This window comes from Ochlerotatus camptorhynchus, unplaced genomic scaffold (genome assembly GCF_037179485.1).
Source record: "Ochlerotatus camptorhynchus isolate MF236.1 unplaced genomic scaffold, CSIRO-AGI_Acam_v1.1 ptg000180l, whole genome shotgun sequence".
NCBI lineage: Eukaryota > Metazoa > Arthropoda > Insecta > Diptera > Culicidae > Ochlerotatus > Ochlerotatus camptorhynchus.
This window is the reverse complement of record NW_027040670.1, coordinates 1,101,233-1,128,564: the sequence shown is the minus strand read 5'-3', so window position 1 is coordinate 1,128,564 and position 27,332 is coordinate 1,101,233. Positions and strand designations below refer to the sequence as shown.

The following is a 27,332-nucleotide window of genomic DNA, read 5'->3' as shown; positions in this document are numbered from 1 at the left end:
AGTAGATTTATCTTGGGTAGGGTCCAAACAAGGATCGAAGAAGAATAAAAATCGAACATGGTAAAACATTATTGGAAATATTATTTTTTTTTCCTTTGGTTTGTTTTCCGTCGATCTTGTTTTCCATGCTGAGCACCAATGCTACCGACGCGCCAGGAGGTCAGCTCCCACACCTGGACCCTACCTATCGACCCATCAGCTCATGAACCGGGGACCAACGGCTTTACTTCCCTTCCGAAGGAAGGCGTGATCAGAGATGTTATGCCTCAGAACATCCCGGCGGCGCTGACTGGGATTGAACCCAGGCCTGCTGGGGTGAGAGGTAATCACCCTTACTACTACACAACCGGCACCGTTGCTGGAAATATTTAGTAAAACTTCCTTCAGCAAAAAGCAAATAGATCCGCTCTCCACGAGAGCACGATGCGAAATGTTTTACATAAGATTTAATGCTGTAATAATATTGGTTTTCTTAGTCTGGTGAGATTTGAAACGGTTTATTTTCACATTGCCCAACGAACGGTCTTAGTTTATATGGATGTTTTTCAATGAAAATTACTGTCTACTTTGCCTTTGCAAAAATCCAAATTAACAAAGGCCCTTCGTTGGGTAATGCGAAAATAAGTCGTTTCAAATCCCCCCAAACTGCGAAACAAATTCACAGAGAGTGTCGCTTAGCAATTTTAGCTATTCAACGGGGTTCTACGGCCATTGCTGGCAAATGTCATATTCAATGAAAAATCTCACGTTATATTTACAGAGATATTTCTGTCACTATCTTCGGGTGAGAAAACGATGATAGACATTTTTTGATCATCGTAATAACTAACTCATTTATTACTATTAAAGTTACTAGTACCGAGAAAATCTTAATAATATATTCACTCTACCGATTACACACGGGTGCTTGCTTAAATTTATCTAAATCAGTTATAAATGTTGATGTCAAAACCGCATAAGAGTTATTCTCATGAGTGCTTGATCATTGAAAAATGGCAAGAAAGCTAATGATAGGTAGTTTCGTCTCGTGATAGTGAGAGGACCTCTTTTCTCATTGTCACATGACGGCCGTGATATTTACCAGCTCTGTCTACGGTATTCAGGCAGTTTTTCACATAAAAACGAGAAAAACTTTACTCATCACTAAGTAGCCCCTTTTTTTTGGCATATTTTGAGTCCAATTAGACTCAACTTTAAGATAATCTCATTGGCCGTGTACTAATGTACTCAAAGACTTGAAAGACGTAATTTTTTTTTCATTTTTTCAAGCAGATTTTTAAGGAAAATATGACTCACTTTGTGCTCCTACTCCATTTTAAGATACTCTCATCGGCCGTGTACGGCGTCTAACTATGTGACAATCGTCATTAGCTCAGACGATCTGAAGCAAAACGTACAGGTAAGCTCTGTTATAACCTCGCAACCGGTCGCGGTGGTCTCTCTCTGTTCCCTCGATAGTCATAGCAAGCACGTTAGTGGTTGACTGCGGTCCAAAAGTATGATCAATTTTCAATAGTTAACTGATGAAAAATTACTTTAATCTTTTCATCAAACAAATATTACATTAATTCTGAATCAAAGGGCTTAAAAAGAATTTAAATCCATCAATAAATGGTTAAGTTGAAAACGTTTAAAACCTAACACTATTTCGTTAATTGATTTGCTCCACAGTATAGTCTACAAAGTCGTAGTCCTACGTGAAACTTCATAAAAGTGCCAATAAGTGGCAAACTTTTGCCCCATCGGTGAGGCTAAAGCTTGTTTTGAACACTCTTCCGAAAAAAATCGTTCTAGCTAAGAAATAATTAAACATTCATCAAAGCTCTGTTAGATAAAGTAGTAAATGTTGAATTAGAGATCCTGTGTATGGAATCAATTTGGTTCAAAAGGCTTGGAGTTTTTAGATATTTAATTGTTTTCAACTAAGGTCAAACTTTTTTCCCACCTTACTCTATGGCTGATCGACAAGCTTAATTGAAATTAAATTTACCTGCCTCAATGTGTTTAGACTTGTTCTCTGTATCATTCAGAATTAATTGTGGTGATCTTCAGATTCATTCCCTAAATTCACCGGATTCACTCCCCTGAACTTGTCCATAATATATTCTAGACTCTTGCTGAAAGCTACGTAGGTCTACCATCCAATATCACTGGAATAGTGCTAAAATTGTCCAGGTTCATTTGTATACTCCAAGTACTAGTCCTTTCAGAATTTGATCTGGCATTCACCCTCTCGATGGCTTAAGTTAGACGTACCACTATTACTATTACACCTACCCCAATCCTCTTCGAACTACACCGTACTCATTCATTGAATGCATTCATCACACCGCACTGCAGTCCCCGATGGCCATCTATTTCTAAACAGCACAAAAAATCTCAGGTGCGCGATCAGTCTCTGAATCTGTAGCAAACCCGCAGGTTTCCCACACAATCACCGAAAGGCAACATGCCGCATCACATCTACGCTGAGCGCGAGCGCGTTCATAGTAAATGTGCCATAAAGCGAGCCCCGTTCAACTTTCAAAACTCAAATTCCAGTATAGAAACGACTTTGCTCGGGTAGCTAGTGCACTGTTCCACCCAGCCAGCAGCAGCCAGCAGCAAAATCAGATGATGAGTCGCTCGAACGAGATCAAAATGTCGTGAGACAAATTCTCGCTCGCGGTTCCCTTCTCCACCAGCGCGTGTGTGTGACATTTACACTTTCGAAAGCAGAGCAGTCGCTTTGTGATCGGTTGAATATTTTTAGTTTTTTTTATTCGCATCAAAGCTCCGGCTATGCTCGTAGATTTATCGCCTACGATAGAGACTTTATTCTCTTTCACTCGGCTCGCTCCAACCGATCGGGTCAAATAAATTCATCACTCAACGCATTTCGAACTGAGTTCGAACACGGTGATCTACGGGTGACATTATAGATGCTTAATGGTTGTCATCTGTTGAGTGAGATGGGTATCTCACTCGCACGAAATGCATAATTAAATAGATCCAGCTTGATCGATTTCGGCTGTTAGACTGATAAGTCTTTAATGGCGTTTTTTAACCTTTACTCAAAATTTGCTACAATTCTAACACCCATCTAATGCGACGTAGAAAGTGCACACAGCGCTCGAGCAAGGGTGGGAGCAATCAATGGAAAGCGTCGTCGAAACTCCGCCCATTGTTGTTGTTTGCTGTTCGTTCACGGAGAGCGAAAGAAGAAAAGAGAGGTGCGAGTAATAGCAACATAACACAGTTGCCCGGCCGCCACCGCCGTCGGAGAGAGGGAGAGTCGCCGTCGTCGTTTCGCATAAGCTGTTTTATGAGCTTTCCGTCATCATCGTCATCAGAGTTTGGCTATCACCGCCACCGCGTCGCCGTCAATGTGAGACAGAAAAATGTCACATGAAATGGGAAATGAGCAGACGCAGTGTAGATTGGGTGCCGGCGATAGATAGAAAATTGCCGCGTTAGAATTGTAACCGACATGGTGGGAGAACAGTAAAGATGGCTGATGTGAGTAGGGCGATGGATTGGATTTCAATGCGGAAAAGACACGAGCCCATGTATAATTAGGTCACTTCTACGATTGCAACGATTCCTTATTGTATAAATCTATTGCTGTACTCTACATTCGTTGACATTTGCATCAAATTAAAATCTTATTTGATTTATTTTTTTTTTTTTCAAATGCAGGCTTTTGACTATCAATTTGCTTTTCTTTTGAATTGCTTTGTGTAGATAAATTATACTACATATGTATACCCTAAATTGGCATTTGCTGATCACTGATCACATTATCTATTAATCCAACGACAATCTCGGGTGTATCAAAAGAAGTAGTTTGCACAAAAATTGTACGTAGTATATATGAGACCTATCATAGAATATTGCAGTATAGTATAGGCTTCATATCAAGAAACAAATGTAAACCGTGTTAAATTAGTTGTGAAACAGTTTGAACCACGAAAGTCAGACTGCACGTCTTTACCACCTTATGAGTCGCGATGTGATTCATTTTAATGGATTACAAAAACCAAAGAGAGTTTACGTGAAGAGTGAATGCATCAGAGATTTAGAATAATCTGAATGTGTATGCTCGCTCTCTAAGATATATCATTTGCAATATGATTATGGGTAATTCGTGCAATTTCAATGCTCTTTCTTTAGAAATTTAACGGTACATTTTTAAAATTGAGCAAAATATGGATCAAAGTGGTATTTTTTATGGGTCATCCGCACTTTTTTTATGGATTCCTCCGGTGTTTCATGGATCATTTGGATGTTTTAAAAATAAACGTTTTTCAATATTATATGGATCGATTTATCAATTCTAAAGGTGCATACTTAGGGCTGCCCTACAACAGTGACTTGTACAAATTCTCATCATTCTGTACACGCAAAACAAATGGAATAAATATCAAGTGTTAGGATCGAATTCTTATATCCTCTGCATGTTTCTTACAAGAAATGTAATGGCAGCTAATACAATGCACTATAACGTGGGTCATTCCAGCTCAAGTGGGTACAGATTTTTTAAAAGTTGTGGTAGATGTCACCTATTTGAGCCAAACTTGACCAAAACGCTTATTCTGGCATTCTGAACAAAATCCTTTTTGATTTTGCTCTAAAGTGCCTAGATCTTCAGGGAAAAATTTATTAAATAGCATTGAATTTTCACCAGAAAAGCTCAAAATTACCTCTCACTCATCTGGACATAGCTCAAAAAACAAAGAGATCACATCAAGATCAGTACAAGAGATTTCCAAAGTGTGGTGAAAATTTGAGCCCAAAATATTAGGAAAAAAAATCCCGCCGATGGTGAAAATAGGCCATTTTTTGACAATTTTAATACCTGCCGGTAATCAGTCTGTTCACTGTAGTTAAAATAACATAAACAAAATGTTTGGGCATTTATAATAATCAACATTCAAACACCTTCAAATTGACGTTCTAAGATCTCGAATACTTATTTCGTTTTGGAGTAATCTCTTCTGAAAATTGAATTTTTTTTAATCTCGAAATTCAGGGTTGTAGCCCAGAAGAATCTAGGCACTTTAAAGTCCTGACGAAGAATCTAAACGTCGAATTGAGTTAGTAAATCTTTGATCTTCAAGAGCTTAACATAATTTTAATGTCTTGGGTGTAGAAAATTTTTCATAAGCTAAGACTCAAAAAATTCATCAAACTTTTTCAAAAAATAACATCGACAAGTGCTGAACTTTTGGTTTATGATTTTTCGAAGCAAATAACGTCTAGTTGACCAAGCAGCCGAGACGCCTTCTGCTATGCATTGTAATGTTTTGTTGCTTGTTCTTTTGCTCGATTGCAGTTGCGTTGAATTGACCTTGACCGCGCGTGATCTATTGATTGGTTAATGCGGTAGGTATGGATTAATACGTGTGATGGGGGAGGTTTTTGTGCAAGCATGTGTGGTTTGTTTCGAAAAGAATAGGTGCGATCGTACGGCCAAGATTGGGTTTTGCTGCATAATGAATCTGACAAATCCTCTCGGTAATGGAGAGAAGATGACGATCAAATATATGCGTCATGTCCGACAATGAAACTGCTCTAAATGTTTTAAAGTCAGCGACATGTACATCAAAACTTGTCTGGTAGTGTGTTCAATCACTTCAAAAATTGTCTTGTCATAATCCAATCAACTTATATTGGGTTCTTGGTCATTGCAGGATTAAGGGAAATGAAAGAGCGGATGCACTAGCAAGACTCGGATCTTCTCATAAGTTAATAGGACCAGAGCCCTTTTGTGGCTTATCGGCTGCATCTCTTAGAATGGAGCTAAAAGCGTGGGAATCTTCAAAAGTGGAGGAAAACTGGAAGAACACTTCTATTGCCAGGCAGTCGAAGCGATTCATTAATCCAAACATTTCTGTGACCCACAAAATCCTGGAACTTTCTAAGAAAGATCTTAGCATATATGCAGGTCTTATAACAGGTCATTGTCCGAGCCGTTATCACTTGAAGCTGATTGGAAAACTTCAAGATGATGTATGTCGCTTCTGTGGCATAGAGACTCGGAACATTTGCTATGCCACTGTCCGGCAATTTTCAATAAAAGGCGTAAGTTCTTCGACAAGGGGCTGATAGAACCCTTTGACTTTATTCGAAGTGTAATGCCATGCTGGGATAATGCTATTAGTCAAACGATGGCGATCACGCCTAATAATAATGATACGGCATCTTGATATAGCTAAAGAAAAAAAATGGGGAATATATCACAATAGATCAGAAAAATGGTCGCGGTGATGAAAACACCCGACAAGGAAAAAAAATGATCAAATAGTAAGCTTCAAAAATATGAAAAACCTAGCTGAGACTAGAAAGGCTGGTACGGATCATTCGGGTGAGATATTTTCTTTATACAGGGTGTTTGGTTCCTTAGTGCAAATAATTTAAGGGGCGATAGAAGATCATATTTGGAGTAAAAATAATTTCTACGCATATGATCAAATCTCAAAGATTACTGAGTTATTGAACTTTTTTTCTGTTTTGGTCTATGCTTGCCATAAATTGGCTCTAACTCGAAAACTATGCCAACAATGCCACAAAATTCTTGCCTTCATTGGACAGCTTGGTAAATTTCCTACTTAAAAGTGTCATTTTTACTTTAAGTAAGCTGCATTTAGACACATTTTAGGGATAAATGAGTCTTAAACTTGTGTTTTCCTACGGGTTTTCCCATATTATTTTTAAAAAATACGTTATTAAGTGTATTGTTTTGTCTAACAAACAGATGCCTCTTAATGCGCTCTACAACTCTCATTTTGACACCAATTTTCTATCTTGTTTAGTTTTGTCGAAATTTTGTACTAAACATATCATTTTGTATCGTTAATTAACGGTTGCGTAAAACACGAATTCAACCCCACCGTGCGTTGCTGTTGACGTCTGTTTGCAGCACGCATAGCACACTTGATCGCCACGCGGAGTAACGGTATGAAAAGTGTGACACGAAAAACAATGCTGCGGACGGTTCAATTGAACGCATGATGAAATTTGAAGATCTGTTTTTTTTTTTTTTTTCTTGATACCAATGTAGATCAGTTCTTTGTTTCTTACATAAATTTATTTCAATAGTTGCTCTATGTGTCCTCCATTTTCTTGAATGCAGTACCTGAACCCAAGGTTACAAATACTCATTTCAGCTAAAATAATGTTTTTCGGAATAATAAAACCAAAAGATGGTATGATGACATGTTTTATTTGTAACTTACAATAAGAAGTTACACAGTATGCGTTTGAAACATAAAACCCGTAAATTTTGCTTTTTATGAGTCACAATCAGCGATTCACTGAGTAAGTGAGTGAGTGTGTGAAAAATCGCTGATTGTGACTCTCATGAAGTGAAATAAACAGGTTTAATATGTCAAACACATTCTTTGCAACCTCTTTTTGTATCTTACCAATTGAAAATATGATCATAGCATCTAATTATTTCATAATTAACAAAACTTTGTTTTTGCTGAAATGAGTATTTGCAACCTTACCTGAACCTCCTTCCGGTCTCTTCCACAAGGTTAATATTATTCATTTTTCTTGTATCTTTCGAGCAGCAAGGAAAATTCGGTCAACTAGCTGTTCGCGCGTGTTGATTGTCACCGAATATACCTCTATAAAATATACTACCATAAAAAGAAGTCCATGGGAATCAAATCCAAACTCTTTGGGGGCCAAGCAATCGGCATATTTCCACCAGATCCACGGTTCCCGATAGTTGGTGTTCAGAAAATGTCTTACCGCATTTGTGGAATGAGGTGGGGCTCCGTCTTGTTGAAACACCAAGCGCCGTCTCACAGCAAGTGGGACATCCTCCAGCAGGATTGGAAGCTCGTTTTCCAGAAATTTCAAATACTTCGCGCTGTTCAGCGAACTTTCGATAATGTACGGCCCGATGAGCGTCACTCCGCGTGGCGATCAAGTGTGCTATGCGCGCTGCAAACAGTGGTCAACAGCAACGCACGGTGGGGTTGAATTCGTGTTTTACGCAACCGTTAATTAACGACCCAACATGATGTGTTTAGTACAAAATTTCGGCAAAACTAAACAAGATAGAAAATTGGTGTCAAAAAGAAAGTTGTAGAGCACAATGAGAGGCATCTTTTGGTTAGACAAAACAATGCACTTTATGACGTATTTTTTTTTAAATAATAAGGGAAAACCCGTAGGAAAACACAAGTTTTAGACTCGTGTATCCCTAAAATGTATCTAAATGCAGCTTACTTAAAGTAGAAATGACACGATTAAGTAGGAAATTTACCAAGCTGTCCAATGGAGGCAAGAATTTTGTGGCATATTTGGCATAGTTTACGAGTTATAGCCAATTTATGGCAAGCATAGACCAAAACAGAAAAAGTTCAATAACTCAGTAATCTTTGAGATTTGAACATATGCGTTGAAATTTTTCATTTTTTTTTTCTTCGATTTGTTTTCCGTCGATCTTGTTTTCCGTGCTGAGCACCAATGCTGCCGACGCCAGGAAGTCAGCTCCCACACCTGGACCCTACCTATCGACCCATCAATTCATGAACCGGGGACCAACGGCTTTACTTCACTTTCATTTCCGAAGGAAGGCGTGATCAGAGATGTTATGCCTCAGAACATCCCGGCAGCGCCGACTGGGATTGAACCCAGGCCTGCTGGGGTGAGAGGTAATCACGCTTACCACTACACCACCGGCGCCGCTTGAAATTTTTTACTTAATACATACATACAATGTATGTATTCAATTATATTTCCACATAAGCGATGGTCCCTTAAATATCGAGTCAAGGAGAGTTGACTGTACATGCAATACAAACACAAAATGCGTATGTGTTTTTGTTTGTTACTGGCCTTAAATGTATGGATCACTTATGAAGCTACAAGGTCGATCAGGACTCAGTTTCGGCAATAGTGAATTTATTTGGAAGTGAGATGAATTTTTCGAGCATTCCAGGGAGATTTTCGAGTGTAAGGGGAATCTATGGATGACTTTACTCAGTCTACTAGAAAACTCCCAGACTGAGTGAAATCGTCATGGATTTTCCTCATATCCGTGAGGTTTCTCTTGATTTTTCACGGCTTTTGCACGGGAAATTCCGCTCACTTTTTAGTAAATCTGGATAAATATCAGTAAAGCTAGAATAAAATACAAGAAAAGCAAAGCTGTTGGTAAGGTGTGCACTGGAATGCAACAGCATAGCCTTGTTGGTAAAAGACACTACGATTTATGCCATACCACTATTGTAGAAAATTTTAACTGATAGATCTTAGGCGGAATGCTTCGAAATGTTTAGAAAAAAAGGGGCGCACGGTTGATCCAGTTTGGGATACATTATTGACTGCTCTAGATTTTTTTTTTTGTATCTTGCTTAATCAGGGCTTAAACAATCGTCACGGCGGTCATAGCTTGTTGTAGTGTAAGAAGCACAATTGCCTGAACAATGTGTAAAGAGCCAATTGAAACATTGAACGTCGCGTGAAAGTGGAACTTAATGAAGGCCTAAGTGCTTTTTCGTAACTTTAAGTTTTCGGATTTGAAAGATCGTTGGTTTCAGTGGCTTACTTATTGAGCAGAAAAATGCGGTCCCAGATCTTTTCATATTAAAGAGATGTATGATCGGATCGCTTGGTTATCGTGTATTTTGTGAAGTACAGGGTGCGTGACGAATTTTTGCAGTAAATTTCAAATAGTAATTTCTCATGCTTGTGCATCATGATTTAGATATATTTGGCAGCACTGGATAGCTAATACTGTTAGGTGTAAGATTTAAACAAACAATGTTGAGTAAACGTAAAGATGTCGAAACAAGAGAGCAATCTGTCAGCCGTTGTCGCTTTGTTGCATGAAAGAAATAATTCGGTCGGCAAATGTGTCTGAAAGAACAGTGCTCATAAAGCACAGAAATGGCTTACGGAAAATGTTTCGTAAATTTGGGAGGAAGAAATTTGGCCCCCAAGCAGTCCCGATATCAATCCGTTGGATTATTTTGTATAGGGCGTCGTCCAACGGGATACCAATAGAACCCCTCACACCACACTTAAGTCGCTAAAAGCTAAAATCAAGGCAGTGATGACATCTATGGATCGAAACATTTTAAAACGTGCATACTGCAGTTTCCGGAAGCGTCTAACTACAGTCGTCGAAAGGGAAGGCAATTTTTTTGAATAAATTTACTTACAACTTCCATATGTTGCGAAAGAAAATAAATCGCACAAAATTCATTGCTAGAATAACTAACTGGTGTATTTTTTCTCAAATATGCCAATTACTGCAAAAATTCGTCACGCACCCTGTATGTCGTCTTCGTCGGTGTCGAGTGTTTAACTCTGCGGTGTAACCCCCCGTGTGTCACAACGCCTAATAAGTGTGAAAGTGATTTTCATCAGAATAAAAAAAACAAGAATTATGTCGGCTAAAGTGCAGGAAAACGGAAAAAATCGCCCAGACTGGTGAGAATTAGAGCAATCTGTTTGCGAGTCTGCAATCACTGGACCGTATGGTCCAGTTGCCGGTCATGGACGCAACCTGGCAGCAGATGAAAAAGGTCTATGAACGCGTGAAATATTACAACCCGCTGCTGAGCTGGGCCTTTGGAACCGCCGAGGACGTAGTGCACCGTGCCGTTGCATCTCCGCTCCGCTGGTGCACAAATTCGACCGCCCACTGCAGCTGGTCGACCAGACTCTGGTCAAGGGCATCGACTGCCTGGAAGTTACCGAGAAGGTCTATGAACTCCGGCAGGTATTGCAGCAGAAGGTCACCTCCCTCAAGGAACTGTCCTGGAAGAAGGCCAATGAAGTACTGGCTAGCCAGTGCGGAAGCATTGCTGTGAACGGCGTCGACTCGACGGTAAAGGTGACCGAACGCCTGCTGGACCTCTTCTTCCCCTAGTGCGAAGGTGATGTTGAGGAGGATAATGCTCCCATCTCGGCCAAGGACGATGCGGTGCACACAGTTCAAACCGTCGGTCGCCTGTCGAACAAAGTTGCCCGCCGCGTCTACCGGACCGTATCGAAACAGGTCAAATCCCTCCGCAAGGAAGACGTCACAGACTACGTCGCCACGCTCATTGCCATTCTCCGCCTGACCTCAAGTTCCTAAACGATAAACGACAGCAGCAAGCCGTGGTAGATCAACCCACCACTTCCAGCAGCACATCCACCTCAACCGTCACCACCACCGCCACCTCTACCACCAAAACATCGGACGTGGTTGCCACGACCAATAGCAGCAAGACGCTCCAACAGCAGCAAGAAGGTGGCGACGATCAGAAATCACAGTAGACGTGTGCCCGTACAAAATTGTACATCTATTTGTGTGTGAGTGTGCGGGTGTACAAATCATAAGCGAACTGATTAACTAGCAGAATGTTAATGTAATCGTAACTTATTTTGCATTTTTTTCTGTCAAATAAAAAGCTAAATAATTGAATTGGGAAATGTTTCACCCTAAAGCTAATTCGGTGATGAAATGTTCGTCGAATGTGTGAATCTTTCTGCGAGCATGTAACTGTGAGGGCGTGTATGTGTGAGTGTAGGACATCGTTTACTGCTAATATAGTACACCTAGGGGAGCGACGATTGTCTAGTCCAGGAGCCCAATTTTTCCCAGAAATGTAGAGAAATTTCACTAGAAGCTTATATTTTACCATTTTTTGAAACACACCTTATTTTTTAAATTATTTAGAAGCTATATTATTGTTAACTCGTATGTTTATGATTATTTTTTTGTAAAAGTAAAACATAGAAAACATCAATGGTTACTCAACTCTAGAAACGGTATGATGTGACATGAGGGACTCGGTGGCCTTAGAGCGACCGTTTTTGCTTACTGAGAAGAAGACCGTGGGTTCAATCCCAAGCTCCTTCGCGTTATATAACCGTTTAGGCATCAATTCAGCTTACCGTTTACCAAAATGAACCCCGCAGCAAACCCAATCCTCGTACCCAACATCCCAGTGATTCCTCGTGGAAGTACAGCGGACTCCTCGGCTTCCATCAAAGCGAGTGTGACGTCAACACATTCCTACCCATTCCTTTCTTAACCAGCGATCGGGCGCGACTGGCGCTGGTATTTCCAAGTTTGAAATCATAAGTTTTTACACATTGATGATGATTGTTAGTCCGCCGTAGTCCATATCTAGAAAGAGCTGTAATTAGAGCGTAACAGCTTTTGTAAACAATGACTTCTCTCGTTGATTTCTAAGAATTCAAGGCACGCCTTCACAAACCAACATATCCATCGGGTAGGGAAAGTCTTACCTACTCGATGGTGATATCGATTTGCCAGGGCGAGCCATGACTTTCGAGAAATTATCGAGAGAAGTCATTGTTTACAAAAGCTGTTACGCCCTAATTCCAGCTCTATCTACATATATTCTATCTTGTCGAATAGAGTTTCCGACTCATAAACCATTTCATGCTGATACAAATAGCCTCCTCCAAATACAAATAGATGTTGGATTGATTTAACTTCTAAGCCCCTGTGATTGTAAAGACTTGGCCTGGTTCATATTGCGATGCGTGTTTTGCTAATTTAGATGTTAGGATGGAACCGACATTTTCTGCAAATATGTATTAATTATTACACACTTATAAAAAAAATGTAAGTATGTGCTTGCTGCGTTTGGATTCGCTGGTCATAACTTTACCTTTTCGATGAGTAACGAACATGTCAGACTCGTAGCATTTCATTTTACATGATCATTACGTCTCATCCATTATGACAAAGATGGATTCTGTCACGTGTAAAATTAGTTATTTCTAAGTGTGTAGTTATTGAATAGCCACCCACGATTTGCATAACTCTCTAATAAGGAAAATCCCCAAAGGCCCAATTTTTGGGCTATGAACCGAACTGGAGGGTTGCCTATCAGCAATTCATCACTTTTTTTTTAAATCGATCCCCCTTTTAATCATATGTGAAGCATCTGTGTGTTCTTCCCTACATACCTCGGAAAATCTGAACCCCGAGAAATTAATCTCCTGTAAAATAAAGTCAACATTCAAAAACGATCGTTACTTCCAACCCAAACCGATAGTAGCTGCATCCACCACCATCTGTGTTCATTCTCATCATCGCCGTCGTCATCATTCTCGATCGAACCAAGGAAGACGCCGCTTAGGCCACCATTCGTTCGACCGGACGACTTCTCAGACTGTTGTCGGTCGTCCTGTTGCAGGCAGCAATAATGCGCGCTTCTCTTTGATTGATGGCGAACAGTGTGGCTGGCGCTTGGTTGTGTGACGCGAGCGAGCCCCGTGTGCATCTACTCTGTTTTGTGCGGGCATTAGGTCAGTGATGCTAATTCGAGTGCGTGAACGAATGTGGAATACTGATCAACCCGCGTCGCTCGCTGTCCGTCCATCAGCTGCGAAATTGTACGCGCACAGGAGAGCATTATACGATGAGATAGGAGGACGCTGCTGGGGGTCAGTCCAAGTGGCTTGATTTGATTTGTAGCCGCCTGTTGATGGCTGCCCGTTCTTGCACACTGGACTCTGTCTGAAGCTGTGGCTGCTATTTACCCAACATGTACACACGCTGCCTGCTATGGATAGTTATTCTTTATGGTTAAGTGCAACATCGGTGAAATAAATTAACCTTTTGCAGTCGGTGCAATTTGTTTGAATAGAGCAAAAGGAAAATGAAGGGCATTTCGTACTTATGATTTACGCGACTAGAGTGAGGATTGCGCCTGATTGAGTTTTCTTCCCCGTGTGCATTCCTTTGCGTAAGAGCCAGCTGAACTATTTTGTTTTCAAGATACTGCTTCCAAAACAAATCACCTTCCTAGAGATTTCGCTTTCTCGTGATGAAATAATTTTCAACCTGCCGCTCGCTGCCAACCCACGAGTACCTTCGACTATGGGCGATCATCTTTCAAACCAGCTCAGCGATTACGATCGGCTTCGGAGACGATTCAGAGCACCACCATAAGGCACACGCTGGGTCCATTTTCTCCGTCCACTCAGGGTGATAAAAAAGTGTAAATTTACCAATGACTAATGATCCCCACGTTCCCCGCACTCGGCCTCAAAAGTGGAAAGAGAAACACCGTGTCGATTCCTCCCATGGTAGTCGTAGTCGTCGCCACCGTAGTCACCGTTCGTCATCGAGATCTAGATCTTCAGCGACACGACAAACTAACGCACCAACCAGAGGACATAACCATAACCCGGCTGGCCGGCCGCTCGATGCAGATGTCGATCGTGGGAAATGACATTCTCGCACCCATCTGACACAGTGTCCGATGCGTGTTTGCCTTTGCTGTTAACATGTCAAATAGTTTTGTTTTCGATGTTATTGTTTCTGCTTTCGAAGCTACACGAAATGGTCGTAAAACTGTATCGATCCACTAGGGATTCCGGTGATTCGAACGAGGTCACAAATCGTTCAAATCGGTTTGCTTTGCAGTGTTGTTTGTGTGAATCATTTCAATCGCAAGTCTTTAAAATATCTGTAAATCAAATTTACAGAGCAATGCTAACATGGAGTAACTTTTCACTTAATTGCGTTGGTTGTTAATGTTCGAAGCTTAGTTCGTCACCTTGCATGTTGGCAAGCAAATATCATTTTATATGAACGTCATTTACCCAAGCACCTAGACCAATTTTCACAATTTACCTCATTATGACCACAAATTGGTGCTACGCATTGGTGTGTAATTGATTGATCGTGTTGATTTTTTAAATCAAACCTAATTCAGACAGGCGCTACCGTTGGCTGCAGAATGTTGATACAGTATTTCATAACACGACCAATTTGAAATTTTAAAGAAGGTAAACTTAAATGTTCCAGCGATAATTGGTTTGTAAATATATTTCATCTGTTGACTCATTAACCCAAAAGGCAACGATGGAGTGCAAATGGCTTTTGGGGTTATTAACAGATTGATTAGGGCGTTTATGATATTTGTACGTTTTGGAATATTCCATCTAGATACTAATACAGTGAATAAAGAAGGGTGGAATCATTTATCTTAACTAAAGAAATTTTCGAAACAGCTCAAGTGAAATGAATTTTGAAGACGTTCTATGGTGCAATAGATGTACCAGTAATGACTATATATTATTATTTTGGTGAACTTTTATGGCATCCCTTAGGCTAACCGGGCAGAGGAGAATAGTAAAACTAGAGCCAAATAATATCAAATTTGTCTATCAATGTCCTATTAATTTATTGGTAAGTTGTGCGCTATACCAAATTAATAGCTTTTTGTATGAGATAAACTAGTCAAGTGCTAAAGAGTCTGCTTTGAGAAGCAGAACGGTTGGAGAACGGTTGTGTGTTTTTGCTCCACTTCGCGCTTTTATTTTAGGGCTCAGGCTATCTTTGTGCTGGCGTGTAGTTTTTTGGTGATTGCATTTGAATAGTTTTTGTTCCCGGTAGGGGAAAATTTCTCCTGATGGCGGTGTTGACATGCGTGGGCGGGATGTCGGTTGCACCGGATTGGAGATCGGATGCATTGTTTGTGGGAGCGGATGCGTCTCTTTGGGGGAGTAATAGAGATTTTTTTTCATCGTTCCTATTTATCGATCGCATGAAGCATGTTCTTTGAGTTTTTACGGTTAGGTGTCTACGAATAATACATTTTTTTTCAAGTTGAAGCATGATTCGTTAAGAAAATTAATGTCGCGATCGAACATGCAAGCTTGGAACATGACCGATTAGTTTTTGCTGTTTTGTGTGAAAGTAGAATTTAATGAAAGCATAAGCGCTTTTTAGTAGCTCTTATGTCTCTAGGTTTAAAAGACCATCGGTAGTAGAGGCTTATCCTGGTGTAAAGGGCACCACCGTGGAGCTTGAGTTTGAATAAATCACAGGTCCTATTATATTATTATTATATATTCAATGATAAATATTCAAAAAAGGATCAAAACACAACTGGAAGAAGCAACGTAACATCATTTGATTGTCTCTAGTGTATGTTTAACGTTTATATGACGAACATATGGCTTGGTACGTGGTACATCTTTACTATGATGGAAGTGATCCGTATTTTTTTTTTCTTTTCAGGCTTTATTTCAAATAGCTAAATCTTCTGATCTAGACTGAATACTTACAACCCATTGATAGTGGAATAGCGTAGGATCCACATTTTAAAGATTCCCTATTTTCAGCTTTTCTACAGGCTGGAGTTGTTGTTTGAACCATTTAGTTGATCAATTTAATTTATCTGTACAACAATTATTCACAAGCATTCTTCCAGGTTAATTCAAGAATAGTTTGAACCCTTTCGAGTTGGCAAACCGATTGGGACACTGGAAATCTTGGACGGTGGTTACATTCAATTATTCCTAATGTTTCTTCGAGAGCGTGGTTTAAAGGCTTGGGCTTAAGTCGTGACTTCATTCGGGTGATGAGTAGACTTATGTCCAACCACTACTCGCTAGATGCTCATCTCAATAGAATAAACCTCGTGGACAGCAACATCTGTCGGTGTGGAAACGGTTACGATGACATCGATCACGCAGTTTGGCAATCTACGGATAATGACGCCGCCAGAGAGCGACTTTTGAATACCCTCGAGGCCTAAGGAAGACAACCCTATGTTCCTATCAGAGACGTGTTGGCAACCCGTGATCTCTGCTATATGCAGTCCGTTTATGTGTTTCTTCAAATGTCTAGTATAAAAAATTAATTCCTTTGTCTTTTGTCTCTCTGTATTAGTTTTTGTTTGTCTTGTCCCCCCGTCGCAATGATTTTTTTTTTTTTTTTTTTCTTTTTTAATAAGTAAGTTTTATTGGTCAGTTCATTTGATAATAGTATTTACAGTTTGTTATTCTAGATCTAGGTGAAATTTCAGTGCATCTACATCAATTCTATCGTTACAGTCACAAACAAAGCAAATGTATTTAATAAAAACTCTAAGCACTTCCACACGCCTTCTTCTGTCTATTCCTGCTAGGACAGGTATCACCAAGTCTTCAAAAGAGAGTCGTCTCCATCCATTCATAATGCCTGCTATCCTCTGCTGTAGAACCGTCCAAGCCGGGCCGACACGAGTACAAGCACAAAATTTATGGAGAAGAGTTTCAGCCGTTTGATTGCTACAATGTGTGCAGTTTTCGTCCGGTACTCGCTGCATTACGAACAGTAGTTTTCGGTGCTCGATTTTACCATTCACGAGCATGTAGAGTTTCGATCGCTGCGTTGAAGAGAGGTGCTTCGCAGCAATGTTTCGCCACGTGCGTGGCCAGTCGTTTTGTGGACTGTTGCGTTCCACCTTTGGTAGTTCGATTTGCTGGGGAAAATACTGATGGATTTGATCGGCGGAGGGGTTATATTGGATTTGGAGAGGAATGTGGGATAAATTTGATAGGATTAATTTGATGTCGGGAAGATCTATAGAAATTGCTGGGTGGGGATTATCGTGGAAAAGAAGGGATCTATAGTAAGGTAGGGAATCGATCTCTCGCAAATGTCGGTGGATGGTGAGCGACTTACACTTAAACACCGGTAATTGCAGCTTCAGTCCACCATGCTCCCGGCTGCGCGCCAGTTGTATCAATGGTACCCGGGCGACTATCCCACTCCACAGGAAGGTGCCCATCCTTGACGTAATTTTCGCTATGTGTACGCCTAGTGGTGGTAGAATGGACGAAAGGTACCAAATCCTAGATGTTCCAAACGTATTCAGCACAGTCACCTTCTGCAGTAGGGTCAGGGTTCGAGACGACTGGAGCCACATCAGTTGCGCAAACTTGCCAACCGCCGCATTCCAATTCAGCGTCGTCATCAACCGAATCGAGTTTGCAAAAATCACTCCCAGGATCTTCACCGTGCTGGCTGTTTGCAGCCACTGGACGTCGATTTGATTTCCCTCGCAAAATCCAACGTCAATGCCAACAGTTTTGCGTACATTCAACTTGGCGCCGGCGGCTATTTCGAAACGCGTGAATAGCCCATGAATCGAATCGATTTGTGCAGTTGATGTGACGATCACACTGATGTCGTCCGCATATGCCACCAGCAGATCAAGCCCACATGTTTGTTCAAGTCTGCACACAAGCGGATGAAGGTACAACACGAAGAGGTGCATCGACAACGGGTCCCCCTGCCGCACCGAGCGCTGGATGTCGATCGGCCGTGAGAGATGCCCGTTCACGAGCAGTCGAGAGGTGGAGCGGGAAGTGATCTCGGAGAGCAAAGTGACGAGATGCTGGTTGAAGCCGAGCGAGCGCATGGTTTCGAAAAGGAATGAGTGCCGGACCCGATCGAAAGCGTGATCTAAGTCGAAGCTGATGAGTTTCCCGGCGCGGCGATGATGACGGAGACTAGCTATCCGATCTTTAAGAGCGAGAGTTGCCTGGACATTTGTTTGAACATTTCTGCCCGTCGCTTAGTATGTTGTGCGCTTGCATCACACCCTCCAGCCGGGTTTTGGGAATGCGAGAGAATATTTTGTAGTCCGTGTTTAGAAGCGATATGGGACGATACGAGCGGGCTGTGTCATCACCACCCTTCTTCTTGACCAATACAATGATACCGTCTACAAACGTTGCAGGAATGTTGCCAGTGAGCGCTTCGTTCATCACCAGATTGAGTTCTCGGTGGATGACGTCGAACATGCGGTAGTATAATTCTTTCGGGAGACCATCACAACCGGGGGATTTACGGGATGCGCTGGCCCGTATTGCAGCGAGAATCTCTGACGTGGTGATCTCACTCGCGCATGCTTCATTTAACTCGTCGTTGGGTGGTATGGCATTCTCGCAGACGAACGTGTTCTCATCATCTGCTCTCTCTTCTTCCGAGTATAGGCGGGAAAAGTAATTCTCCATGTGCACCTCGATCGCGTGAGGATCATCAATGGTATCGTGCTGCATGGTTTGTAACCGGGTAATGACGGTTCGCTTTCATCTCCGTTCTCCCAGTTGGAAGATAGAGATGGGTTCTCCCGCCACGTATGTCTCGTTGATGCGCATAAACATGTGCGAGAAGTTGCGCTGCAGTGCCAGCATCTCGCCTTTGATCTGATTGATCGTAGTTAGCATCGCTGGGTTCTGATAGTAGCCCACTGGTCACCTTAGCCGGTCGAATTCCAGACGAAGCTAGAACAGCACTACCATTCATACTGGCGACAACGCTCTGATGAGACAACGAAACCCTACCCCAAGCTCCTCCCCTGATCCTATCCTTCAACAATGTACCCCTTTAACCTCGAGTAAGCCGCGAGTAATCGGCCCAACTCCTACTAGACATAGAATTAAGTGAATTTTGTTACAAACAGTGAACAATGAATTATCGGCTCCGTAAAGCTAACGCGATTGAGCCTTCCAAATAAACGAAATGGATAAAAAAAGAATAGTTTGATGATGATAAAGCTTCCTAATATTCACATTACAGTTATGACCCGATCCTGTCAGCCTCTCCGCGCATCAGACTGTATTGTGATTTCATATCTTGCTCCTTCAAGATGGATGTTTAAGATAAACATACCTTGCAAGCTGACGAAACTTTTTTTTTAGCTTTCATTTAGACTGGATCTATTGATTTAAATTATTTAAGTTTTCTTCCAGCTCTTCGATAAAGGAACATCATTAGATTTATACTGTAATGATTCACTCTTACAGCTTTCACCCCGAGTAGCACACTTTCATTACAATACAGCAACTTGTTTATGACTAAAATAAGTCGTATATAAGTTTCTACAACTCATTTGTGACAAAGTGTGCTACTAGGGACCCTGGTTTTTTTTTCTGTTGATTTGATTTGTTTGAATTGGTTTTCAGCTCTTTGGTGTTGGCAGTCGCGGGCGGTCAATTTTGCTCATGCTCATGCTCTAAGTTTATTTTCAGCTTTTCGATGATGGAACGTCTTCAGATTTATATTATAATGATCCACCATTTTGTTTAGGCTTCAGGCAAATCCAAGTATAATGCATGATAACACTGATTCATTTAAAACCATATTCGCATCACTTATCAAGGTGAATCCTGATCCAACGAACCCAACTTACTAACAAATTCTCCTTTCATGTGTCTCTTGTTGGGGTGCAGAAGTAAACACGGCCCACAAACAACAAAGGTCAGTCTAATATTCCTTCCCTACTCCCACCTGATTGCAAGGACGTGGCCGGGGCCGTTATTGATCTACAAAATATGGAGTCACTGAAACTTGTACAATGAGAATGGACGGTCACTCCCAGCCCCATTCAGTTGATTCATCGTACAATTTCACTGATTCTGATCAATCACGTAGTAGCAACAATTGATACGTGCAGTCAGTCTAAGCTAAGCTAAACTAAACTAAGAGATGAACTAGTCAAGTGCTCAAAATCTCAATAGTAAAATTATTTAAAAAAAAGTTATTAGCTTATTCTGCTATAAAGCACAATTTGCTATTGTTATGATAATTTTGTATCATTAAATCAAGAGTTCATTTTGATCTGATGAATATGCAGTTAAATATATGAAGTACAACAACATATCAATAGCTTGATGAGATATTATAGCAAAATGTGGTATTAATTTGTTGTGATTTTTGCTAAACTGATGATATGGCAACAACACGCTGTTTATTATTCAGTTATGGTCCCATAGATATTTTGAAATTATTGTTGATAATTTTACCTCTTCTAGTTATCCAACTAATAGCAATGTTTGATGTTCTGTTTCCAAATTGGTATAGTACAATTTGCTATTAATTTTATATTACCGTCTACTCAGGTAACCTCTTCATTCTAAAACATAGTAAAAGCAGTTACATAACTAGTACAAATATGTGTGGGCTCCTTCATTTGTCATTTGTCAAAATCATTTGTCTACACTACTTCAGCAACATTATGTATCATGTTTCTTCTGTCACTTCACATGAAAACATCAACAAATGTACACATACAACAGAAGAGTAATGATTCACTTTTACATAAAATTTGATGTGACAACTCTATTTTCTATAAGAGAGCATAACTGTCTAGCTCTCCTTCATTTTACACCTTTCCAAACATGATATGAAGAATTGGAAAATTCAGAAATGATGAAGAAAATTTGATCAAAATCAACTTTGCAGAGGGCGCTACCTATTCATTTGCAAAGGCATAGACAGCTTTCTACAAAGCGAAGAGCACAATTATGGACTCTTAGAATTGGCTTCCTATTCTTCATACTGATCCTCCTAATTCTTTTCAAATTTTCGCTTGATTGTCCCTCAAAATAGGGTTTTTGATCTAATTTCCGTCCTACTAAGCACAACCCGCGCTTTACCTCTCTTTTCTGAACGAGTTTAAACAAAAAATAGAATATTTCTGTCAAAGATGTCTTGCAAATTTATTCACCTTTCCATACATACCGTTGGATTTGATAAAGAGTCACACATTGTTGAGATATTGTCTAAAATCTAACACTGCTTCTTGATTCTAAATTCGTTCTACGAGTTTCAATTCCGTCCTAACGCATTGAAACGCCATTAGATTTTCTTCGTCCTACGTATAAACGTAGAAAAAGGGGATTCGCTAGGAGCACTTCTTTTGTTTTGAGAACAATGAGCGTAAATATTCATACAATGCGCTCTAACAGGATTTATGTTGTAGCTAATGAACTAACGCATCGGAACAAACCTATCATTGATTTGTGCACGGTGAAATCATTGATATTATTGATCTTTTCTGATCGATAGAACGGAAATGGGCGATTACGTCGAAGTAGCGCACTACCCTAATGCTGTCCCTATGGAATCCTGCAAGTTCCTTAGAATGATACTGAAATCACAGACAAACAGATGTAACTCTTCATTCTGGATCATCGTTTGTGCATTTAACGATTGGTTTGAATGTTATAGTTTCCGCAAACTACTCGCCGCAGAGCGCTGGCATCGGATCACTTTGACGTTTCTTGCATGCAACATTGTTTGCGAATCAGCGAGCAAGCTTGTTTTCCGCGAGATGACGTTTCTGCAGTCCTATGTTTGGCGGTACTATGTTTTGAAGATAATTTTATTCAAAGAGTTACGTCTGTTTGTCTGAGCTGAAACCTTACTCAAAATCTTCTTGTAAATCTCCTGAAATTTCCCTAGAAATTATGCCCAGCATCATCTTCAAATATATGATAAAAAAAAATCCATGGATTTCCCCTCAGGTTTTTTTTTTTGAATATTATTCCAATTTCTCATGGAAATTTTCCAGGAATTCCCGTGAAACTGTCTAAAGAATTGCCTAGGATTTTCTTATGAGCTATCCTTAGAATTCCCTTAGAATGATTAGAAATTTCTCTTGAATTTTCATGCAACTCGCATAAACATTTACTACCTCTCCAGAACTTCTTTAGAGCTATCTTCAGAGTCAGTGCTGTTAATTTTCATATCATTCGATTGAAGATGAACCAATACAACCATTCAATCAATTATGTGAAAACGAATTCTCACATGACCATAATTTGAAGAGCCCCTTTCTCATTCGAAGCTCATTGTCACTGTCAATTGAGTCACACACTATCATTTGATATACGACAGTGGAGTATGAAAGAAACCCAGCAAAATGGTCCCGAACAGACAAGTCGACCCGACGTTGGATCAATGTAAGGCAAATTTAAGGTCGATGTAGACCCAATGTCGTGTTGCTGTCGGGTCAATTTTGGGTTCATGTCGGGTCAACATCGAGTTGGGGTTTGGTAGAAGTCAGGTTGGTGTCGAGTTGGCTTAGCTTTTTCGCCGGAATGTCGACCAGAGCTCCGTTTATGTGTAGGTTACACTCAATTGAATGATATCAAGGGTTTCTCAAATAAGAATGATCCATGCCTTTGTCAAATGACTAAGCAACTTAAATCACCCATTCGAAGGAGGTCTCCTTTATAGCGGATTGCTGCTTTTCTCATTTTCATCAAAAATGATCAATTGATTTTGATAATTCACAGCACTGTTCAGAGCTCGATTCACTTAGATTTCTGCATAGTATTTCATTGATTTATTCTCAGAATTAGCTATAGATTTGTGCACGAATTCCATATAAATTCTTGCAAGAATACCATTAACTTCTCTGTGAAATTCGCTTAGGATTCTAATCACTAAAAAACAACTTCAGAATACTGAAATGTCCAAATTTAGTATCTATCGTAACCTTAGTATCTGAAAATTTTCTACAATGCTGAAATCTCACTCTCTTTCAAAATTTTAACCTTTCAACCATTCAGTGCGATTACTTTCGGTAGGTGGCATTCGTGAAATTTGAATTCTGTTTCTTGGAAAAGAGGTGGATGGTTCATACTTAGTATGTTAGATCTTATTAGCGATTTGCATAAAGCGTTGGAAGAATATGATATATTTCACCGCATGTACAGTTTCTACAATGTTGTATTCGGTGGATTTTTAAATAAATGTATGATTCTTAAAGTCTGGAACGCGCAAAACTTGGTCAATTTCAAATTGGTATATTTCTGATTAAAAATGCATAAACACCTGAAATGCTGCATTTGTAAGTTGAGTACAATGGTTGCTTTGATGAGTTTTCACCGTTTGACTCCAGTTTTCAAAATGGCGTCCACGCAAGAGGAGCAGCGTGTCAAAATTTTGCTCGCGCAGCAAGAGATTCCGACGTTCTCACTCGCCAAGTTGGCAAAATTGCTGGATGTGGCCAAATCGACCGTGACAAACGTTATAAAAGTGTTCGGAGAGCGTCTGTTGACCACCAGGAAGCCTGGAAGCGGTGGCAATCGTAATCCGGGCGTGGCAGTGACGACGAAGAATGTGGCGGTGAAATTTAAGCGGAATCCTAACCTCTTCATCCGGGACGTTGCTAATAAGCTCAATGTCTCCTATACTAGCAGTACAGCGGGCTAAGCAAAGAGCCGGATTGTCGACGATTAAGAAGGTGAAGGTGGCGAACCGAGATTACAAACAAAACACGTCGGAAAAGCAGCGGTCCCGAAAGCTGTATACGAATCTGCTCACAAAGTTCGACGGTGTCGTCATGGACGACGAAACTTATGTGAAAGCGGATTTCAAGCAGCTTCCGGGACAGGAGTTTTATACCGCATCAGGAAAAGGGAAGGTGGCTGAAATTTTCAAAACCATCAAACTATCGAAGTTCTCGAAAAAATATCTCGTCTGGCAGGCCATATGCACGTGTGGTCTAAAAAGCGGCATTTTCATTACTACGGGCACCATCAATCAAGAGATCTACGTCCAGGAGTGCCTGTAAAAGCGGCTGCTACCATTCCGAAAGCAACATAATAGAGCTGTACTGGCCTGGCTTGACGAGCTGCAACTATGGGAAAAGTGCAATCGAGTGGTACGAAGCGAACAACGTGGTTGTGGTACCCAAAGACCACAACCCTCCCAACAGCCCAGAACAATATTTTGTTAAAGTTTTGAAAATTAGAATATATGATATATGATCGATATTGAATTGCTTTATGCCGCAGTATCTAAGAGAAGACAATATATATCAATGTAATAAGTTAAGTGGTCGTACAGAATTAAAGTGGTGAAATTACGATTATACAAATACACAACGTAGGGAAAAACATCCTGGTCAAAACACAGGGTGCGCCATATTTTATGTCGGTATGTAAACATTGAATAACTTGGATAAAAAGAACCGACTATCAAATATGCGGCAGGGGAAATGTCGGCTTCAGCAATAACTTAATCTATTATCGTTAGGGGGGTAAACAAAGTTCAAGAGCACACAAATTTTACCAATGGATGCTCTGAAACATAATGTATCCACATGCCAAAATTGAGCTCTCAAGGACGTTGTTTACCCTCTGACGATAATAGGATAAGGTGTTTCCGAAGGCGTCATTTACCTTATTTTTATTTAATTTGGCTCTTTACAATTTATTTTGAATACAACAATCATGAGGCCGCCTTTATTGGACACAGTCAAATGTGCCCTTTTTGCTGCATTTTCCATCACTTTTCGGCACGAATATTTGCCGTTCGTCAATGGCTTGCTGACGTAAGCTTCGCTTTTCAAATAGCCCCACAAAAAGAAGTCCGGAGGCGTCAAACCTGGAGATCTGGGCGGCTAATCAATATCGCCTTTTTTATACCAGACGTCCAGGGAATTTTCGTTGCAAAAACTGAATTGTTTTATTTGCAGTGTGCGTTAAGCGTTTTTTGGTTCCACTGACGTCAAAATGCTGAACGCGGTGGCGATACGACACATTTGGGTCCTAGACAACACTATCTCTTACCGCATAAATCAGTTCATTCGATCGTCTTCGTCGTTGATGAACGACATGTGGACGATTTCCCACTATCCCATGCTCAACAAAATTTGACACCAAACGATGAATAGTGTCGTCAGACGGTTCCTATTTACCACGAAATTTGCGATAATTTGCACACAACTGAATGACTAGGGCTACAAATGGTGAATTGACAACCTGGGAAGAGCGTTTTTCCTATCTCTGGTCCTCACAAGTTCCTACCTCACACCTCCCCGTGGTGTAGCCTGGGCAATGTTGTCCTTCTGACAATAGCAAAGTGAGGGGGTGGCGCGGTAACCATAACACGGCGATCGAGGAAATGCTTCGTCAACCCGCAGGAGTGCCAACCGGCACATTAGGATCGACGCCAGTAAGATTCTTATTACGGCATACTGGATACGGCATGGAACTATGGACACGACACGGCACAATGGATTGGATACCACGCTACAGGGCTGACAGTCGTGCTATTCTGCTCCCTAAGTAAAGAAGGGTGACACCTTCTTGAAATGGCGAGTGGGCTAATAGTGCGGCTGCCCCCGTCCCGGTAAAACCTTGGCAGGCCTCCGGATACGTTCAAAACTCGTCACCAATTGGTGATTGGTGAGTAGTAGACTCAGATGTAACATTCCTGACTTACGCCGATCTGGCTCTGAACACGGCCCCCATGAAGGACCGTGTCAACCCTAGCATGGCCTCCCTGCTTGCATAGATAACCATGGGATCACGATAGGCGACTACATACAACGAGTGGAGATAGCGGCCCGGAGGGGGGACCCAACAGAATGGAGAAAAACGGAGAAAAAAACAAAAAAGAAGAAAATGAGAAAACCCAAAAAAATATGAAGGACGACGGCAAGACGCCAGAAATTGAAAACGGAGGAGCGAACGTGTTCGCAAGGAGCGGGATATTGCAGAGATCACCAGTGTTGAACCTGGAGGCAACAGTGAGTTCCAACAGCAGCAGTAAGCCCCAAGGTGAGCAGCAAGGACACCAAGGAGAGCTAGGTCTTATGCTAAGCCAGGTTTTCACACCGAAATCCAGCAGTAGCACACCCCAAGAAGGATTGCAGCTTGGGAAGACCAAATTGATGGAGGTCAGGAGGAGGATCAATGAACTCCATGACTTCATCAAGGATAAGAGCAACGTCCACAAGGCAATAAAGGAAATGGTGACGGGCATCAAATCCGCCATTATTGCTGCCGAACGTGAACAGGATGCGCTGAGGACGAGGTCCGTAACTTCCGAAAGGGCACTGATCGAGAAAGCAGAGTGCTGATTGAACCAGCGACCGAAACGGATGTGTTTTGTTTCTTCTGTGCTTTTTTTTGCTGCTGAAAACCTTTTCGCATGCGTTTTGTTCTCGAGTGACTGGAGGTGAACTGGTGATCGCATTTAAAAGTTTTGAATACCGTGCGTGATTTTTTTTTTTTTTTTTTGATCTCTTGTTGCTTATGCAATGGTGCTTGGTGTGGTCTTGCGTTTTTCTTTGTTGCCCCGTACAGCCTCTATCACGCTGATATATTTTTCTGTTGCTGCGATGAGCAACTTCTTTGTGTGGTGTTAAAGAAGACAGTCCGAAAATACATGACCTTGATTATGCGTGGAGTGCGTTCTTTTGTACGTACGAGCTAGAAGAGCGTTATCAGTGATTGCGGTGGTTCAAGGAAAATTAAATAAAGCATTTCTGAAAACATGACGCTGCAAAGTCTCTAGGCCAATCGGGTGAGATCTTTCCATTTTATCTATTTATATTTTATTTTTTGTCACTGATTTATCAAATGCTCTATATTGACGAATAGAGTTGCCAAATCATTCACCCTCCCACTAACACAACTCTTTCCTTCCTGTGACACCTATGAAGGTAGTATGGGTTCCCTGCACCTTCTTAAGTAGATGTTGGATTAACTTTCCCTCCCTTCCCCTGCGATTGTAAGGATGTGGCCAGGTGTATAATGCGATGCTTCTATTGTAGATTTTATTTTCGTGTGGGGAAAATCACTAATCCCAAGTGATATTTTCTGCGTCAACACTCGATATTTTCTGCAAAACGTATTAGTTGACCATTATATAGCCACCCACGATTTGTACAATCGCATATGCTATGCTATGCTATTTGCACACAACTGAATGACTATTTTCAATGTACATCGTCACTATATCGAGCGTTGTTTTGGTCGCGGTTCGTTTGGTT

General features: G+C 40.9%; 1 protein-coding gene and 1 pseudogene across 1 annotated transcript in view; one reads left to right on the top strand and one right to left on the bottom strand.

The window, feature by feature from the left end:
* The window catches only part of LOC135701938 (protein embryonic gonad-like), a 358,466-nt gene that overhangs the window by 325,849 nt on the left and 5,285 nt on the right, over positions 1 to 27,332 (bottom strand). The gene's annotated exons all lie outside the window — the stretch shown is intronic.
* On the top strand, positions 10,316 to 11,365 carry LOC135701940 (lipid storage droplets surface-binding protein 2-like; annotated as a pseudogene).